The sequence below is a fragment of the Stegodyphus dumicola genome, chromosome 1, assembly GCF_044657685.1.
Source record: "Stegodyphus dumicola isolate Sdum_Otavi_A_Nest chromosome 1, ASM4465768v1".
Taxonomy (NCBI): Eukaryota; Metazoa; Arthropoda; class Arachnida; order Araneae; family Eresidae; genus Stegodyphus; species Stegodyphus dumicola.
The window spans coordinates 39,159,273-39,175,443 of record NC_140768.1 but is presented as its reverse complement, the minus strand read 5'-3'; positions in this window follow the sequence as shown (position 1 = coordinate 39,175,443).

Here is a 16,171-nt window from a genome sequence, read left to right as displayed (position 1 = left end):
GTAAAAAGGAAGTATTGTAATCGCGAAAAGTTTCAGGCAGCATATTTCAAAGAAAATATCCATTTTGACTGCTATCGAATACAATTCAACGATGTTTTTGCGTGATATCTGTTTGTAAGGACAGAATAAAATACTCTTTTCCTCCAAAAAGTTATAAAACTGCTTTAAAATGAATTCTGAAGAGAATTTTTCGTGGCGTCTGTACGAACGTATGTATGTACGTACGTACGTACGTATCTCGTATAACTCAAAAACGAGTAGCCTCAGAAAGTTGAAATTTTGTATATAGGACTGCTATAACATGTAGATGTGCACCTCGTATTTTGGTTGCAATCGGCCACACCAAACGTATATAAATAAATTTATATATATACATATCCACTCAGTTACCAGGCTCAGTGATGTCAGTTTCCTTACTCTTATTTTGGTTGCAATCGGCCACACCAAACGTATATAAATATACTTATATATATACATATTTACTCTGTTAGCCGGTTCAGTGATGTCAGTTTCTTTACTCTTATATGTTTGTAAATTGTATATTTTTTGCTTTAAAAATGATTGAATTATGTTGTTCTTATCTTCCGGTTAGGGTTTTTATGCCTTTAGTAAATTTGTATGCAATATTTTTAGAATTATCAAAAATTTAAAGTTGTTTAAGTGCCGCTAAGCCTGATAATTTTTTTGATGGCGGCCATTGCTTGTTTACATTTGAAACAGAAGGATAGTGGATTTGTTGCCAATCTAAAGAAACTTCGCCACAACAAAGATAACGCCTTCATTTATTACTGCGAATTAAATCATGCTTAATCCTTTCTGGAATTTTTTCGAGGAAATATATGTTTAAGACTTACTTCGTAATTTTTAATACAGATATTTTGAGATTTTATGTATTTTTGCTTTGTCGCGAAGTGAGAACGGAATTAATTGAATGAGAAATACTGAATCGTCTGTGAAAAACTGTTTCTTTTTTGTTTTGTTTGCTTAATTTCTTTTATACATCGTTCTAGTTATAGTTGTTCAAATGTACACTTAATCCGTATGGTATTGCTTATATATCATTAATAAATAGATGGAAACCATGAAGAACTAAGCCATTTACAGAGATTTTAAATATCTCTATAAATGGCTGAAAATGTTGTAAATGAACTGCATGTAGTCACACATGTACGCATTACAGGAGTAGCTCAATATATACTGAAAACGTGATTTAAAAATCTAGTGGTAAATCTCCTTTCTCTCATACATATCGCATTTCTCGTTTCACTCTAATACGAGCAACATATTCATCCTTACAGCAAATAATGTCTGTGTGAGATTTGCTATTTTTTTTTTTTTTTTTTTTTGCCGTAGAAAAAGAAATATTATTTTGGGTCTATATTAAATTGATTACGTTTCCTTAATTTGGTTTACGTGATTACTGCAAAGCCTCGAGGGCTATTTGTCTCAGGGAAGAGATGCCTTCGTGGAGGACTTTCTAAGGGAACTGCCTCGTGTGCACGTTACACATGGGGAAGACCACGAAAACGCCCATGTAGCCAACGCGTTCGCTGGATTCGAACCTCGGACCGAACTACCAGTGTTCAAAGACTTTACTGCTCTTCCGCTGGTGGGTTAATTTGATTGTGAACCTTTATTATTTTTAGCAGAAGTGGTATAGAAATGGCATGGGATGAGTTGCTTTTCTTGCCTTTTCAAATTCCTTAAGTGTATTTATCGAGAATTTCGTTGCAGGCTAGTTATTAGTTACCTTAGAACCTTTCAGAACCTTCCTTCGCTCTGTCGAATTAGTTCTGTAACGTTTTTTCTGAAATATTTTGGAAAGCTTAGAAATCCCTTCAGTCTTCAGCTAATGTTGAATGACGGACCATAAGATTACATGCCTTAGTGTAGAGATTATAACTTTTCTTTCTTTTAAATATTTTCTTTTCTTCTTCTATGTCCTTGCTGGTTCGGATATAGTTCACATAAATACGCACGTTATTTATTGTAATCGTCTAGGAGACACATAACTCTTTTAATATATTGTTAGGAATTTTGTATAATATAACACGAAAAGCCTGAAGAGAGCGAAACTCTACAGGAAAAATAGGCTTGCAAGGGAAGTCTATTTAACATTGAGGTAAGTGGCTGTATCACGAAATTGATGAGATACCGCCAAGGTTACGATGGTTTCGGGGACTAATTTTAGTCGCCAAATCTGGCGAAAAATAGCCAAAAGTCGCCAAACTTGGCAATTATTTGGCAACATTTGGGTCCGGTCCCTGTATATTTGCACTGCAATTGAGTAACTGTAATTGTTGCCTATATGTAACTGTAACCATACCCGGATCTTAGATGCAATCGTAACTTTAAATGTATATGCCTTCCAGTATCGACTTCGGAGTATTGAGTTATCTCCGCTCGAGCTCGCCTTTCTAGAGGAGCTTTGCAATGAGTTTGTTTAACGTTCTTAATAGTTGGAAGTTGAAACTACTGACTGTGTTGTTTCATACAGGGAACTGTACGAGTATTTTCGTGGAAAGTTCCAGAACTGTAAAGTAATAAAGTAATTTTGGTAAAATATATTTTATCAAGCTGTCGTCGGTTCTGTATGCATTCAATCCATTATTAATCCGTACACACGCAACAGTAGCTTCTTTATGCTTTAATGTTGGTTAAAGTAAAATATTATAAAGTAAATATAAAATGTAGTCTCACCTTTAAATTATTATCTAATAAAATATGTTTATTCAAGTTGAGACCGCTTTGTTTATAAGAAAGTATATGAAGATTGAAAATTGACCGCTTTGAAATCAAGTATGTTAGTCTGAGTCCGAGGACCTTACATATGGGTTTAGTCAATATTTGTATAATATGTGAAACTGTGACGAATGGTTTAACGATAATTCACAGAAAAATTCTTACCGTAATTTCCGGAAGAAAGGCCGCATCAGCGTAAACGCCGCACTCCAGAAAATTGGCGGGAAAAAAATTAAAATTACACAGAAACGCCGCAATAGATTAAATTGCGTATGACATCGTCGTGGGCCGTATAGATGCAAAAACTCAACCTAAGTCCTGATATATGACATACCAGTTAAGAAAAATGCATGAAATGAAACCATAACTCAAAAATAAATTAAAGATAAGAAATGTATAGCTTCTGTGCTTTTTAGAGACATTTTCAAAAATTTTCCGCTCCCTAATTAAAAACTATCCAACAAGTACTTGTACCCTAACTGAATGGATCTGTATTTGGCAGAATGCCAAGAAAAATCCATTCATGCTGAAGGGGAAATACGTCAGAGTTCGTTATTGCGAGGCAGGTGGAGTCGTGTCCGCCTTTGAAAAAAATTGCAGAAAAGGCAGGGGTGGAAAGAGGATGGGTCCTGGAAGATTCATCGAATGGCAGAGGAGAGAGACTATTCAAACTGATGAGAATGTTGATTTGAAAGGGGGAAGAATGTTATTGTTCTGAGATCTCGTTTAGGGTGAATAAGGCATGTTGGTCCGTTCAAGGTAAAGAACGTAAACAAAATAACGTTCGCAAAAAGCAACTGAGTGGTCTTTTGTGTGGGAACAGCACCAATCTATGCACAATGACAAGGCAATCCAAACTATGTACAATGACCATCATAGGAAATATTTTATTTTTAGTGCACTTAAACGCCGCATGGGTAGAAACGCCGCACCCGATGAAAATTCAAGTTTTAAACACGTAAACGCCGCGGCGTTTCTTCCCGGAAATTACGGTATATTCGCTAATGTTTTGGACTGAATATTCTTATTTGCTAATAGGCAATATACAGGATTAATTAAACAGGATGCACAAAAATATCTCTTGAAGGATTTATCGTCGATCAAACTATTAAATGAACCAAATAAAACGGGATTTCATATTACGACAAGCTGGGATTTATCGGCTCTGAAGAGCAAATAATGAGGGAGAAAAGAGATTTCCATATCTGAATTTATTACAGAAAAAGATCAAAATTATCCCATAAATTATTAACTAAAAATTTTAAAAATCGAATGTAACGATTCGTTAAAATACATAAGATACATTAATAAAGGTATGCGATATACACTGCGGAGAGAAAAAAAAGGACACCTCTATATCTCTCGTTCTACTAGAATTCTACTATTTCTGACGAAATTCAAATTGCGTTTTTCATGTCACGAAAGCGCGACTTAGGATATATATTAGATTTATATATATAGCATTGCTCTAACATAGGTATTTTGACACAAAATAGGACTTTCTCTGAAATAACATACCAATGCTTATCCATATTTCAATTCTACGACTCGAATTATGCCTAAATATTGAATTTTGTAAAATTTGGGCGAAATTTACGGAAAAATTCAAAACGTTATCTTGGCATATTTTTTTCAGTTTGCGCCAAGAATGATTCACTTGGCGAGCTTCTTAATATATGGTAACCTGCTTTCCTTTTCTTTCCATTGTGCAGGAGAGGAAAAAAAGTCACGTCGATCCTACCGTTTTACATTGTGCATGACAGGAAAAAAGTCACTTCGTTCTACTTTCAAATAATTTTAACAAAGTGCCTAAACCACATTTCATGTAATTATCTCTTTCAACGAATATGCTAAATTTCAAAACTCGCCATTATATAAATTCACATATACCTGCGGGAATTTTGAATAAAAATTTGTAATTGTTTGCAGGTATGCTTAGAAATACATCTACTTTAAGATGACGGTAAAAATTTTATAGAGTATAACGAATAAATAAAAAAAAAAGGCGAATGTTATTTGGAATGAACCTAAATTTCGAAATGTGAAAGGAAGAATTAAATAAGTTTAATATGAAGAAAAGCACTTGTAAATATATACCAAACTCAGTTAACATTGAGGAGCTAAAATTTTGAGAGATAATTTTTTAAAAACTACTAGTGCGATTTTTACAATCTTGGCAGTTTGATGTAATTTGAGTCGCAGAACCGGAATATGGAAAAAAAAAAAAATTGGCATGTCATTTCAGAAAAATCGAGATTGCGTGTCAAAATACCTTCATTAGAACAATGTTATATATATATAATCTAATACATATACTAAGTCGCGCTTTCGAGACATTAAAAACACAATTTCAATTCCGTCAATCGGCTCAGTAGAACGGGAGATATAGAATTGTGCCCCCCTTTTTTTTAGCGCAGTGTACGTATAATAATGTTTGTCTGCCACAAACGATTCTGTGTAGCAGATATATTTTTTTGGCACACAAACATGAGTGTCTGAATTTTATATTCGCACGAATGCTTAAAGTCGAAAAATTTTATTTATTTCAAAGAATTATATCTTCTCGTGGTTTCTAAAACGTACGATTTTCTCTGTTTCTTTTCAATAGGGAAAGCGACTTATGTGGCGAAGTTACGAAAGAATAGCAACAATCTTGCGGTTACGGATGTAGAATAAATTTTTAAAAACTCCTCAAAATCCCCTTTTTTTCATCGCAGTTTGATCGGCACAGTGAGAAACTATAAATGGCGTTGAAATCATACTGATACTACAAAAACCTCCGAGATGGAATCACTGACAAACAGGAGGAGTGGGAATGATAAACAAAGAAAAAGGGAGGCATTTTGATATGTGAAATTATATAATTTGTTTCACGGCTGTGAGACTGACCGTATGATGCAAAAATTCACAACCATAAATCACACAACTCAAGTGGCTACCCCTTTTTATGATATGCCTATATAACGTCTAAATCATGTCCAGGTGACATATCACTATCTATGGTAGCCACCTGAGTTGGGCCACTGCTGTCCATGCAGTCCGAATCGCCAAATCCTGGGTGTGGAGAATCAACATCCACCACCCTTTTAGTTCGGGCGCCACTGTAGAGACATTAGGTATTTTTTGGAAGCCGAAGAAGTGTAAAATGAGTCCCGCCTTCGCCGGGAATCGAACCACGGACCTCTCGAATACGCGCCACTTTTGCTGACCACTACACTGCGAAGGCATGCAAAGAAAGCGGGAGAAATATCTTATAAGTTCATTTTGAAAAACAAAATAGTGTGTAGGTGAGAATAATGCAATTGCGTAAGATGATTTAAGAAAGAGATATAAAAAGACGTAGCTCTCAATGTCTGCGCTAAAAATTTGTAAGAAATATAGGTCTCTACCTGGAGTTGTAGTAGAGGTAAAGAAAATTACTTATTACATGTTCCGTCCTCAGACACTACTTGGAAAGGGAGGGATACACCGTGGAGATCTTTTTAAGGGTAATTGGCTCGGAATCACATTACACATGTGGAAAATCACAAAAACACCCATGCAGCCATCCCTTTGTCGGGACTCGAGTCCCCGACCGAATTACCAGCATTCAGCGGCTTTTACTGCTCGGTCCCTGGGGGCCCGGTTAATGGAAGTTGACTACATACCAAAGGCATTGGACGTAAATATAAGATAAGGTTTGGACTGCTGCGGTTTTGCGGAACAGAGACACTTAAAATACATAAACTTTAAAGTCCTATCCTGAAGATATAGATTCCCAGACTCTTGATAAACCATCATTTGGACATTTCGAAATAAAAATTAGAAAACAAATACACAGCTTTGTTACCAATCGAATAATCCAGTATAATTCGTAAATATCTATTGATAGTTAATAATGGCTATCTGATTAGTAATGGTTAAGGATGATAATCAAAAGATTTTATATGTGTACTATTGTTGAATAAAATTAAATCATGGAGTTTAATTGAAGCAGATCTTATATTCAGCTATAATTGTTCTGTTGTATTATTTCATTTATCTAACTGTACTTTATTTTTGCTGCTTATGTTCATTGACGTTATGTGAAATAATTTTTAACTTACGTAAGTTATTCGGTAATAATTCGTATTAACTTTTCTAATGATTTCATTAACACAACTATTTATCTCTTACCACAACAAATTCAATTTTCGCATTTGTCATTTGTTATTGGTTTCTGAGTTCACTTTTGCATTATGGCTTTTACTATAAATATTTCTATTACTTTAAAATAATTTTTCTTTAGTGTGGTGGCGTATTTTCTCTTTCTCAAATTACTTTCTTTAATCTGTTCTTGTTCTATCAAAACGCATTTCAGCACATATTGAAATTAACCTTGTTTCCTTTATTTCTGTTTTATAGGACTTTCCTAAAGTCGTAAACTTACATTTTACGCCTTCCTTTTTCTTTCTAACACTAAATTTATCCTCTTCTTTTATCTTTCGAAAACATCACTGAACAAAAGTTTATCTTCTTTCTTTAAGCATTTCATTTTAGCCGCATAACAATAATCTTTTTAATACAATGAAATTAACTTTTATCTCTTTTTAATAAAAGTCTGTCCAAAATAATTCTAATCTTGTCGAAAACTCTCGCTAAATGAGCGTATGCATAGATTTCACCAATGTATTTCTTGAGTGCAATCCAGTTTTCTTTAGAATATTCTTCACTCTTGCCCAACAGCGGCCTAAAGGTAAGAGCACTAAACTCGGAAAATGGATGTCAACAGGATGGATTAATTCAGGTTCAAATTCTAGAAAAGGAGTTGGCTGCGTAGGACATTTGTGGTTTACCACATTTTTAACGTAAATATGAGTCAGAAAGTTAAAGCTTACTTTAAAAATCCTCCCACGAAGGTATCTCTTGTCGAGATAAGCATCGGAGGTTTAGCCGTAATCTATATAAAATAATCAAAGATTTAGAAAGGTCCTCCATGAAAGCAGTTGTATCTTTAGGCAAATAATCCTCAAGAGCAAGGCTATCAAAACCTATCAATACCAAAATAAGTTAAGTACCAATCAATACCAAAGGAATTTTAACACTACGAATTAACGAATTAATTTCGAGAGGTAATCTGATGATTTTCGCTGAACAATAAACACAGAGAAATAAATGAAGCTCAGTATTGAGTAAATATTTTATATATTGCATTAGTTCTTTGTTTCGCAGCTTCTTTCAGTCATGACATTTTAATTTCAGAGATGATCAGAACTCTAAATATTCCGGAAGCATTGGAAAAGAAATTGTCTCTTTCTGGTAAGTGATATATTTACAAAATTAGTTAGAGTTTGTGATTTAAAATGATTGTTAGAACGACTGGAACACAAATACTTTCTAAGTGCAGTTTCCTATACGTTACACACATCTTGTCTGATATTAATTTATAAATACTTAATTAATTTGTATAAACGTTTATGATATAAAAGGTTGGCTTGCTAGTTGTAGTAATGTTCTTCAAATGTATTTAAAAAATCTGATGTGTACACCACATGACTTCCTTGTACGGAATATTAAATTATACGCATTTTTTCTTGCATTTCATTTAAACTTATTGGATTGAATTAAATCTACTTCACCGACAGCGCATAAACCACAACAGAATAAATGCATTCTTTTAAATTCACTGAAGTACTTGTTTACCATAGCGACACTCTGGCGCTAGATTCACTTAACAGTATTATATTTCGTTCATATAATAACTCATAATGCACAAAATTTAGATCATTTAAAGAATAGAATTATCTAATCGTTGCCACATGTTCTATTCAAATACTATAATAAAGCTAGAATGATGTATAACAGAAATTAAGCAAACAAAACAAAAAAGAAACAGTTTTTCACAGACGATTGAGTACTTCTCATTCAATTAATTCAGTTCTCACTTCGCGAGAAGGCAAAAATACATAAAAAGTGAAAATATCTGTATTTAAAATTACGAAGTACATCTTAAACACTTATTTCCTCGAAAAATTCCAGAAAGGATTAAGCATGATTTAATTGGAAATAATAAATGAAGGCGTTACCTTTGTTGTTGAGAAGCTAAGTTTCTCTAGATTGGCAACAAATCAACTAGTCTGCTGTCTCAAATGTAAACAATCAATGGCCGCCATAAAAAAAAAGGCTTAGCGGCACTTAAACAACTTTAAAATTGTTGATAATTCTAAAAATATTGCATATAGATTTACTAAAGGCATAAAAACCTTAACCGGAAGATAAAAACAACGTAATTCAATCATTGTTAAAGCAAAAAATGCACAATTTACAAACATATAAGAGTAAAGAAACTGAGATCACTGAGCCAGGTAACAGAGTGGATATATATATAAATATATTTATATACGTTTAGTGCGGCCGATTGCAACCAAAATACGAGGTGCACATCTACATGTTATAGCAGTCCTATATACAAAATTTCAACGTTCTGAGGCTACTCCTTTTTGAGTTATGCGAGATACGTACGTACATACGTTCGTACAGACGCAACGAAAAATTTTCTTCAGAATTAATTTTAAAGCAGTTTTACAATTTTTTTGGAGGAAACGAGTCTTATTCTGTCCTTACGTACAGATATCACGCAAAAACATCGTTAAATTGCATTCAGTAGCGGTCAAAATTGATATTTTCGTTGAAATATGCTGCCTGAAACTTTTCGCGATTACAATGCTTCCTTTTTAAGTAGGAAGTAAAAATGGTTAAATCAACTATAGTCACAAACTTCTTTTTTATCTAAATTTTACATAGCGAAAACTGCTCGTAGAACTGATAAACTGTCAGAATTAATGAATTAAAAAATGCATACAAAGTCTGTCTGGCTAAGAAGATAATATTTTATATAGTATTCTATCAATATACATCATAGAATATTTTCTGAAAATTGTATTACATTTGTGTTGAATATGTTTAAATTAACAAAAGTGGTTACATTCTCACCTGCAGCTTTCAGGAACGGAATCTGAGACGAATTTATTTTGTGGCTTTAACCACTTCGCCAACACTCAGACGTGTTTAATTGGAACTGATGATATGAACGGTTTATGTCTCATATCAGTGTTTTACATTTCATTTAGTTTCCTTTATATGTTTCATTCAGACGACGGTTTTGTTGTCACAAAGCTTCACAGTTTAAAGGGGTAAAAGTCGTTGTCCATTCACACCTGTTTAGCAATGTTTAAGCCACAGCCATTCAGAGAAGGGAAAGCTGCGCGTGCGTAAATGTGTAGCTGACTTAAACCGTTGACTGATGTTTGCTTCGATGTGATTGGTCGACTCTTATATCAATTGGCATAACGTTGAAAAGTTAGAAAATTTATGCAAAATCCTTAAACCAGTTTTTCTGACGTTGTAAGGATTGGTTGCCTAGCAACGAAGCTTGGTTTAGACCACTTATGATTTTAAGACCACCGCGTGAACGAAGCCATGAGATGGTAATCCCAAATTATGGTCTACGATGTGAATTTTTGAAGCATATAATTAAAATTGGCTAAACTTGCCGAAATATTTTATACTTATTTATTGCTCACTAATAACAACAAATCAGTACAAGATATACAACAGATCATATATTTCTGATAACATCTGACGGATTTTATCCGAAAAGAACGCATGACGAAGCAGGTTTCTTGAAACATTAAGGTGCCACCACATAGGAAACAAAATCTCCGGGTAAACATCGAATTTGGTGGAAATTAAGGCATGTGAAAATAGCTTCCTTTTAGATAAATGTTTACAAAGGTATTCTGTTTTTTTTTTTTTTTTTTTTTTTTTTTTTTTTGTTTTTGTTTTGTCTTGTCTAGGTAACATTCTTTAGTCTTACACTACAGACGCGAATACAAATTTAGCTTGGTAAAGTCTTTTTAACTTAAGTTTTTGAAATCCGGAAAGGAGAATTACTTGCATTCGAAAACTATTCTCCAAAGCTGAATAGTTGTTTTCCTTTTATCTCTCTCTCTCTCTATATATATATATAAAGAAAACCATCCAAGAATGGATATTTGTCTTCAGACGAATTTTATATGCCAGAAAAATCTATAGATTTTCAGATATCTTTCGGAAAAGTTTGATTCTCGTTTTTAATGAAAGAACACGTTCCAGAAATCTATCAAGATAAGGGCCATTTCCCGAAATCTCAAGAAAACCTCGTAAATCTTATATATTTTATATATACAACGAATAAATGCCCCCTGAATAAAGAAAAATGACACATCGTTATCTATATAATACAAAAACCTTTATATAAGTTTCATAGAAACGCTTATATGAAAGGAAAATAGGGAGATGTACTTAAGAAAATCTTCAGATAACCTTAATAGTCAAGAAGATAAGCAATTGCTGTCTGCTTTATTCGCATTCTTAGGCAAAATAATTGTTTCGCAAATAAATTTCATTACTAAAAATATTAGAACGCTAGACAAAATAGTAAACATTCTGTACTGATAATGACAAATGACGCGTCTGTTTGTTTTGGTTGCACAATAAAGCTTTAAATACTATTTCTATTCTTTTTATTATTTCTAATTTATGCTGCAGAGACTTTTACTGGATCTTGCATAATAGATAAATACGGAAAACTTCAACAGCATATTTTAATATTATTTAAATAAGATAAAACATGTATTTTATTACTATCATGAAACAAGAAAACTATACTTCTCCTACCTTCTTGGCATGCTTTTGTGGTGTGGTGGTCTGCACGCTGAACGCGTATTCCAGGAGTCCGTGGTTCGATTCTCGGGGAAGGCGATTGCTCATTTTTCATCTTGCCTGCTTGTGACGCCCGAACTAAAAGGGTGGTGGATGATGACTTTCCACACCCAAGATTTGGCGATTGGGTATCATAGAAACCCCAGTTGCCCTTTAAAAGGCGGAGTGTATAAGGTATTTCTCCCTCCTTCTTGGCATGCCTTCGTGGTGTGGTGGTCTGCACGCTCGGCGTGTATTCCAGAGGTCCGTGGTTTGATTCCGTGAGAAGGCGTTGCTAACTTTTCACATCTCCTGCTTTCAAAAAATACCTAATGTCTCTACAGAACAATTAACGTTCTCTTTTTCACTTCCTTGTAAGAAGTAAAGGAAGTATTGTAATCGCAAAAGATTTTGGGTATTATATTTCAACGATTTGAAACTATTCGAAACCATTTGAACGATGCTTTTACGTGACACCTGTACGTACGGACAAAATAAATAATACTTTTGCCAAAAAGGACTGTAAAATGGATTTAAAATGGATTCAGAAGAGATTTTTTTCTTGACGTCTGTATATACGTACATACGACGTACGGACAGAATAAATGAAAGTTTGGAAAAAAAAAAAAAAAAAAAAAAAAAAAAAAGATGGATTTAAATATGTAAAATAGATTCAGAAAAGTTTTTTTCTTGACCACTCTACATACGTACGTATGCACAGACGTCAATAAAAAAATGTCCGTGGTAACTGTTGTCATGTTGTAACGGTAGCACACTCGGCGCGTAATTGAGAATTCCAGGTTCAAGTTCCCACGAGAGCATTGCACATTTTTCACGTCTTCTGCTTAAAAATAACCTAATGACTCTACAGTTGCCTCCAAACTAAAAGATGGTGGACACGATTCATCACCACAAGCATTTAACGATTGGATCTCCTAATCTTCTATCGCCCTTTATTTCTCTCTTGCCACAAGCATCTTCATGCCTTCGTAGTCTAACAGTAGCATACTCGGCGCGTATTCGAGTGGTCCAGATTTGAGTGCCAACGACGGGATTACTAATGTTTCAAGTTTCCAGTATCAAAAAAACATAATAGAACTGTTAAGGTTTCAACGGTAGTGAACAGTTGAAGCATATTTATACTTAGGCAACACTTATTCTTTCCTTATTAGTACAGATTAGAGAAATGGATATTGTATTAAACATGTGTGTGCATAATTTCTCTAAAGCTCTCCTCGTGGAATTCTACTGAAAAGTTATCAATAGTTTGCAGATCATAAGCCAGAAATTTTTGTTAACAAAATAAATAGCCTGTATGAGAGGGTAAAGTTGCGAGGATTTTATGTTAATTAACAAGTGATTATTATGATTTAAACCTTCTTCTTTCCGTAATGCCACAAAAATGCAAATTATTTGTGAGAGTATTTAAACCAACGGTTTGAATGTTTTAGAGAGAGAACCTTTGGAAGGCTTGCTCATGGTTGCGTCCTATCGCCAACTCTGCCAAAGTTTATACCGACTTTAGCCATTTTGCTAGCCGACGTTAAACGCGCGCCGTTAAATATGTGAAAGGGAAGTAGACCAGTATATGAAGTATTCAACTGAGATACTTCAGTTTAAATGCATGTTATTTTAAATACTTACAAATGCAGAATTTTACAAGCAGTTTGTAAGCAATAGTCATGACTCATGTTAAATTTTAAGAATGAATAGAAAAGTTATATTAGTCTTCACAGGACTTTGTCACATCAATTTAGACTAGACCGATAACTCGCTTGTCAATCTAGTAAAGTTTGAAAGACAGTGATTTTAGTTTCTACACAACTAGAACCCTGAAAAGCATTATATTTTACATGTTAATAAAAGGACATTATTTCAGAATTTACATGCACTAAAGAAATTTTATGAGCTTACGAAAACATATTGCTACGAAATGTCCAGATGGCTTCCCCGCAAAGCAGTTCTAGGTTTGCCATAAAATGGCAAGAAAAGGCAGGTTTGCCACATATTTGGCGAGAAATCGCCCATTTGGCGACATGCCATGGACGGATGGAGAACCTTCTGGAACGAATTTTTACCGATTTAGCCCAGAATGTTCTCAAACGCAAGCCGAAAGCTATATAAACCCTGCCAGTCCACAGTCAGAGGTGTGTTTCATCGAGAGGGCGAGTGTGTGTGCCTCGTCTAGCGAGATGATTGAGCGAGTGTCTCGAAGTCTAGCGCCGAGTTGGTCGTCGAGTGCATCGAGAGAGTCTTTTAGTGCGTCACGAATTAGTGCATTGTCGAGTTTTGTCTTAGACTGTGCTGAGTTGACTCTTGTGTATTGTCGAGTGCATCGCGTGGAGAGTCTCGAGAGTACGTGGAGTTCCGAGAACGGCCAAGCAGAGTTGGGAGCTGTACTCGGGTGCTTTGCAGTGAAGCTGTTTCCACCGTTATTGCCTGGCAGTGTGAAGGCTGTGTCGCTGAACGTGTCAGCGTGTTTATAACATTTCGACGACTGTAAAAGTGCTTTTCGAGCTATCTGATTAATATTGGTAAATAAAGTGTGTTTCGATACTTCATCAAGTGTCGTCGTTATTCACTCCAAATCTACGAACCCGTACGAACTGGTGTTAGAAAAGAAAATCGCAACAATATATTTCAGTTTTAAGTAATAATACTACGTTATGTCATAGTATTTATGATGGTTAGTTTCACATAGGCATATGAATCGCTTATTGTTTATGTATAGTTATTAGCTAAGCTGTATAAGAAGCTGATAAATTTATAATGCTTCTACTGAATTTATACCGCATGTTTTCAAAAGCTGTTAAATTTCATTGGTGAAGTCTAATGTTTTCACGAAACATTGACATTATATAATGTATGATTGTAGTAAAACGGATATATTATGAAGATCCAATCTGAAGCATGATGAAATCAGGAAGGATTAAATTATTTCCGAAAAGTCTTTGAATATTTTTACATGTTTGCTACATTTTCTACTTCCGAGTAGTAAATTTAAATACTAATGCTGAGTTTAAAATTTATGACTTTCTTTCAGTTATATAACGTTTCTCATGATATGTTTTACTGAATATTTTTAACTAAATTCATTTCGAGTTTGAAAATTTATTTAAGAGCTTCTTAAGTCTTCTGAAATCATTAAGAAATTATCTTAAATTATAAAATGAGTAATTTGTTTTGATAAGTTTTTTTATGTTAATATTTCTATTTTGCTAAATATGTGCAATTATTTTAATGGCTTATTGAAAAGTTATAAAATATTGCCATCACAAGAAAGTCGAATTCTTCTTCTAATACTGTGGGAATGAAAATCTATTAAGTTGTAGAGACATTAGATATTTTTTGGAAGCAGAAAAAAGGATGAAAAATATGGAACCGCCTTCGCCGGGAATCGAACCACGGACCTCTGGAATACCGGCCCAGCGTGCTACCGTTACACCACGAAGGCACGCTAGGGAAGTGGGAGAAATACCTTATAAAGTGACCAAGACGCAACTATTGATTAACAGCTATTGGTCAATTAGGTAACTACAAACAATAAAAGAAATTGTATGAATATGCTACATCACTAGATGACTTATGAAAGAAACCCATCTGCACGAGTTTTGAAAAGAATTAGCTTGCCTTGTGACGAAATAATTCGTTCACACGGAGAATTTTGCATTATTTCTTAAAAAATGAGTTGCAGCTTTTATTTTTCAAATACATTTATAAATTAATTTGAGAAATAAAACAATCTTCGTTAGCTGTAAATAGTCAATGAGTCACAACATATCCGCAACTATGCTCTATCTCTTAACTAGATTGGTATCCAAAATTATCTTCACATGTAGGTAAAAATAATGGCACTTCACGAAGCTGATTTTTAGTTTTATGAACTGAGAAAAACACAAAGGCATACCTATACAGAATAATAATCAGTATGTTTCTGAAATACAGATATTGACATGAAATTATACAGAGGCGTCGATAGCTCCTAACACAAAGAAAGTTCCCTCTGAGATTCCCTAATTGAATATTCCTATTATAGTGTACAAATAGATTCTTTGGCATCGAAACACCACTTGGAAGAATCTTCGAGATAGTTAGCTGTAAGTTTATGTTTGAAGCAGGACAGACAATTATGGAAATTACAAGGTGGATGAACGTTAAAAGACAGACAGTCTATGTTAGGTAGAAACAATTTAAAGACACTGAGAACCTTAGATATTAAGTAAGAATAAGGTTAAAGAGGAAAAGTGACTACTTCTGAAGATCTTGGCCCCACCAGTGACCGACTAGTTAAGACCGCTGAATACTGGAAGTTCGGCCTGAGGTCGATACTAGGCAGATGCACTGGTTACATGGTTGGATTTTGTGAATGTATAATGTAAACACGAACCAATTTTCTTTAAAAAGACATTCACGAAAGGGTTACTTTCTTTAGACAGGTGACAGGGGACGGAGGACGATGACGCCTGGTGTTTAACGGAGGTAAACAGGCATATATCCCACGCTCTCCCGTATCTAGATGCAACAACTCCCTGGGGTCCCACAAGGGCGCACCGGGAGTTTACTGAGCCTACATGAAAAAGTTTACATGGCCATACAGGGGCTATTCCAGTTTGGCATTGGTTCAGTACAGATTCTTATGTTAATGGTTGGCCTGGGTGTTCATGGGCCATACTACTTTCTTTAGACAGATAGCCCTCGCGTGCTTTGCAATATTCAAATACTTCCGGCC